This window comes from Engystomops pustulosus, chromosome 1 (assembly GCF_040894005.1).
Source record: "Engystomops pustulosus chromosome 1, aEngPut4.maternal, whole genome shotgun sequence".
Lineage (NCBI taxonomy): Eukaryota > Metazoa > Chordata > Amphibia > Anura > Leptodactylidae > Engystomops > Engystomops pustulosus.
In genome coordinates this window covers 154,870,302-154,875,892 of record NC_092411.1, presented here as the reverse complement: position 1 = coordinate 154,875,892, position 5,591 = coordinate 154,870,302, and positions in this window count along the sequence as shown.

Below are 5,591 nucleotides of genomic sequence, written 5' to 3'. Positions count from 1 at the left end.
CTGTCGTGGTAAAAACTTCAGAACAGGAACAAGTGAGATGGCAAATTTCCATCATGACTTTTCAACTACAAAAAAAACAAAGCGAGACACTAAATGTAATATATGAGAGAGGACAGAACTATGCCAACCCCTTTAAAAACTATTGATAGGCTGCAATAGTGAATTATAATATAGACGGTATGGGTGGAAGCCCAGGGCCTAAGCCATCCATTACATTTTATACGAAGAAGGACCTTTATACATCTGTTCATGCTCTCAATGTACTCCAAAAGTCTTGAAACTGCAGATTGAAAGCAGACAGGGGATGCATCCTCCATTCACAAAGAAGTTTGAATCTTGTGCCATATGTAGGAAGTGATTTTAAGATTTTTAGGGGCTATAATATTCATAAAGCCCTGGGCCCATGGCATTCTTAATACACTACTTATAGGCTGACACCCAGCCCCCGCAACAAAATAATCTGCCCTAGCTGTGTACAGTGGTTGGAAGCCACAATAGCAGCCCCATGGGCAGCACACAGAGCGGGTCAAGCAAAACATCTGATCGTTGCAGAAGCCCCTTATGAGCGATCGGTGATAGTTTTTGCTAACAACTTTCCTAACACCCATCTGATTCATAGTATCACAGGTCATACGGTTGAAAAAGGACACATGTCCATCAAGTTCAACCAAGGAAGGTAAAGGATTGCATGAGGAAGGGATTTAGGGGAAACCATTCTATATAACATAACCATCAATGTTATTTAGGTGTAAAAAGGAATGTAGACCCTTCTTGAAGCTCTCTGCTGTCCCTGCAGTGACCAGCGCCTGAGGCAGGCTATTTCACAGATTGACAGTTCTCATAGTAAAAAAGCCCTGTCACCTCGGGTGATTAAACCCTGTTTTCTCCAGACAGTGCCCCCTTCTCTTTTAAGTTTGATTTAATCTGGAACAACTTTCCAGCATATTTATTGTATGGACCATTTATATATTAATATAAATTAATCAAGTCTCCTCTTAGTTGTCTCTTTTCCAGACTAAATAAATTTTGTTGTTTTAATCTTATCAAATCTTATTATTTAATCTAATTATTTTGCATCTAGTTCTGTGGGGTGACAATGTGGTTACATTATCAGGGTACAAGGTGTATATACACTTTCATCTGGCTTCTAACACACTGACACATAGGAGAGAGGAGACAGATCAGAGATGGATGAGATGCCTATTACACAGAGGCATGACAGACAGAGGCTGACAGACTTTATAAAAGTCAGCTCAGCTACATCTCTGTTCTCATATTTATGTGCCTGCCTCCCCCTTCCCCGGATCACTTATCTGCTTGTAGTTGTCAGCTGCTCTCTTCTCACAATGTGATACTGGCAGGAAGGGAATCAGTAAGTGTCTGTGAGCTCCGTGCATGGGGGGCGTAGCTACAGGCACAGAGCAGAGAGAGACAGAGAAACTCAGCTTGCGGCCATCATACAGAAATCAAAGATGGCGACCCTAAATCAGAAGTTACAGGGCAACTGAATTTGTGTACAGCAGGAATTGATAGAGACAGGTTGGACTTCTGTGAAATGCTGTATTTTTGTTAATAACAGTGAATTAGAGAATGTGTTATTTTGTATCCTAAGTACATTTAAGAAACTTGTCTTCATGGGAATACCCCTTTAAGTCCAAGGTTTATTTGTCTATTTTGTGTTGGTTTGAAGAAGCTTTCCTTACACACCACTATCTACTGGATTGTGTAGTACCGTTTTTTTAAGAATCAGCAGGTTCAGTAGAACCCTGACCTGATATTGATAAAAGAATATAAAGCATCTCAGAAAAAAAACTTTTTTGGAAATTGAAGGGTTTTGCAGCCATCATATTTGAACATGGAGACTTCTGCTTGGTGGCAGAGAACAGATGAAAACCTTCAGATGTCTTCTACTTGCCTTAGTTAATGACACAGGTGCTTCACCCTCAAACACAGTACAAATAGCTGCTCCCCAGATGGGATTTCCCATAGCCACCATGTTAAATAGAATAAATCACAGTAGTTAGCCCTCTATCCTGGACCCGAAACATTGGCCAACATGTTTTCAATGACTGCACATAGTCTATGATAAAGCAAAGTAGAATATTAACAAACTAAAGCCACCTGCACACGACCATGGGTGGTCTGTGAAAACTGAGCAGAGTGCAGAGGATGGGACCCCGTGCATCATAGAGATATATGATGCAAGGAGTCTTGTCACTACAACATAGCAGGGGGGCTGAACTGTGATCATGACATATAGTTCTGACCGTTGCGTTTCTCATGGACTGCCCATAGTGGTGTGCAGGTGGCAGTGTAACCGGCTTGTGTGTACATACTGCAGCCCACTAGTCTACAGAGCATAAGCCCTTGAAATGAGCAGCAGTAAGGCAGAATCCTAGGAGCAGCCTTGAGATATTGCGCTTCCTATATACGAGCACCAATCACATACCAGCCTGCAGCTTCCATGGCGCTACATACAGATTTCCTGTGCACTGGACGTCATCTCACGTACATACAACATTACACCTGTCACCGCCTTCATGACGATCATCTCCCCGCTGTTGACATTTCGGTTGTAGATCCGGTCACGTGGTCATTTTTTCCCAGACAACAACCGGCAGCCCTGATGTTTCCAGGAACCAACCTTGGTGGGCAGCGGAGAGGACACGCCCCTCAGAGGTCCTTTCACGCTGATTGGCTGCATATGATGTAATGGGACCTTAATGCTTTTGTTGATTGGACGGAATCCTTGTCATTGGAGAGGGTTCCGTTTACAACCTATTATACTAGATGACCTATGTGAGGTCATTGTCACATGCAAGGAAGGAATCGGGCGCTAGGCTGTGCTGCTATAGTGGGCGGAAGGCTCTCTCATGTCATCATGTGATCTATTGCGTATACAGGAGGCGTTTCCATAGGCTTCCTGGATGTCAGACACTGAGCTATAGGAACCTTCCTTATCTGAAGAGGTGCTGAGGGTTTAGTTTTCCTTTACCAACCTGGAAAGCTTCGGCTCCGTGCAGGCGGCCGTGTGCTACATCTGGGATCTGGTCGCCTGGAAAAGGAATGAGCATTTGGCTCTCCCTCCCGCCCACATCTGAGGCCACTAGGCTCGGTCATGGTACCCCAATTGAACCCCGCACAGCAATTGAAGACACTAGGGGAGATATATTAATGGGTTGGTTTTTAGACCAAGGTAGAGTAGAACTATACAGTTCTTTGTACCACACAATACTCAACATCAAAAAGAATTTACACTCCCCATAATGCTAAAACAAAAGCCATGCAATATTTGGTTGCAATTCATAAATGTGTTTAAAATTTATAACGCACGAATGAAAAAGCTGCTATCCTGTTAAAATAACCCCCTGCCCCCTCAGAAAACACAGCTTAGGGCACATTCACATGGCCGTCTGCGGGGACGTACATGCGGCCGCATGTACGTCCCCATAGACGGCAATAGCGGCGCAGATGCGGTGCCACACGTGTGGCACCGATCCGGCCCGCACACCGCAAAAAGATAGAGCATGCTCTATCTTTTGGCGTGTGTGCGGCTGTGCGCCGCTATTCTCTATGGAGGGAGGAGGGGCCGCCTCCTCCTCCTCTCCAGCACACGGCGGTATGCCCGCACGGCGGGCATACCGCTGTGTGAATGTACCCTTTGGCCTCCTTCACATGGCCACCTGGAGGATGTATTTGCGGTGGCATATATACGTCCCCATAGATGGCTGTGGCTGCAGCTTTTTTCTATGGAGGGGGGAGGGGGTCACCTCTTGCTCTCCAGCGCACAGCTGTATGCCTTTTTTAAAAAGTGGGGTTACTTTATTCCTGGGTGCAACGTTTCAGCTCCTATTTAAAATCCTTTTTTAAACCTTATAAAGCAAGCTAATGAGATAAAGGTCAGTTTTAGATGGGTGTAGTATGTGCACCAGTATATTAAGAGTGCACTAACAGAACCGTCTGTGGTGCATCAGAATTTGAGTAAGAACATCATAACATAGGTATAAATAATGAAGAAATTGTGTAAAATAAAAACTTTATTCAGGAAAGTGTGATTGATTTTTCGTGTTACAGGTTCTAGGTCACGGTGTTAATATGTAGCCACATTAGGCAAAGAGGATTGAATGTTCTCCTTTTCCCTCTATTATGTAAAAAAATATCACTAATATATTTGCTTAGAGATTTTACTGGGTAGGAGAGGTTTAATAACATGAGTAAAGCACATACATTGTCTCGCCCCTTGCACCGCCCCCAAACATACTATATTATTGTCCTTATTGGCCCATATGTAATATAATGCCCCCTTCCTGTGGCCAATTCCCCTATGGACCTATATAATGCCCTCTCTTTAATTTTATCCTCCCTTTACTTTTGTTCACCAACTTTTATTATTGCACCAAACTTACAATGCTCTAGATTTCTGAATCCTTCCACCCTCCCCTCTCCTACTCACATTGCGGCTTATCTCCTGTCCTCCACCCTCCCTTATATTGTGGCCTTCTGTCCACTATCCTCCTCATATTGTGGGCCCCTGTTCCTGGGTATTAAACAAATAAAAAATTACTTAACTTTCCTTTATTAACCCGCAGTCCTGCTTCTCTTCTCCAGAGGTCTGAAATGACTCGGAGGAGGGGGTCGGGGGACAACCAGGTGAGGAGTTACCTCCACCCATCTCTGCAGTAAAGTGTGAGTAAAGAGTGAGATGTGAGGAGGCAGCAGGACCTCATCCCGCCTCCTGCTTCTGAAGCCTCTCTGGTGTTCTGGGACTAGGACTAGGACTAGGAGGCCAGACAGTGCTGACAAATCATGACTGTTCTGTTAAACCCGGGAGTGTTGGGAGCTACGTATATATAAAATTGCACCCGAAATTGTCACCCCCTAAGGACCCAGCCTTTTTTCATTAATTTTACGCTCACCACCTTTAAAAATCTATAACTTTATTTTTCAGTGTGCAGAGCTGTATGAGGGCTTCTTAAGCTTAGTGTATTGTACTTCTTAGTGATGGTATTTATTATTCTATGGCTTGTACTGGGAAGTGGGAATAAGTGAGAATAAAATCCAAATGCAGTTAAATCTATGAAAAAAACGCATCAGAACAATTTTCTTGTGGGTTTCTTTTTTTTTTTTACGACTCACTGCGCACATAACACATCTGCTTTATATTTTGGTTCAGTACAATCACAGAGATAGTAAATTTATACAGGTTTGTATTTTAATACATTTTTAAAAATTAACATTTTTTGTTTTGCCATGTTCTGACGTTAATTTAGGTGTACGAAGATGTGTAAAGTTGTCATTTTTTAAGAGACGAGCTGACGTTTTCATTGCTACCATTTTGTACGGCCTTTTGATCACTTTGATTTTAAATATGTTACAAAAATGGCAAAAAAGTAGTGTTTCAGACATTTGAGAGCTATTTTCCATTACGAAGTTCCACGCCAGGAATAACGGTTATTATAATTTGATAGACCGGACATTTTGGGAGGCGGTTTATGATTTTACTTGTTTATTTTAATAATCAGTTCTAGGAAAAGGGGATGATTTTTATTAAAAAAAAAAAAAAAAAAAAAACAACAACAACAATTTGAGTC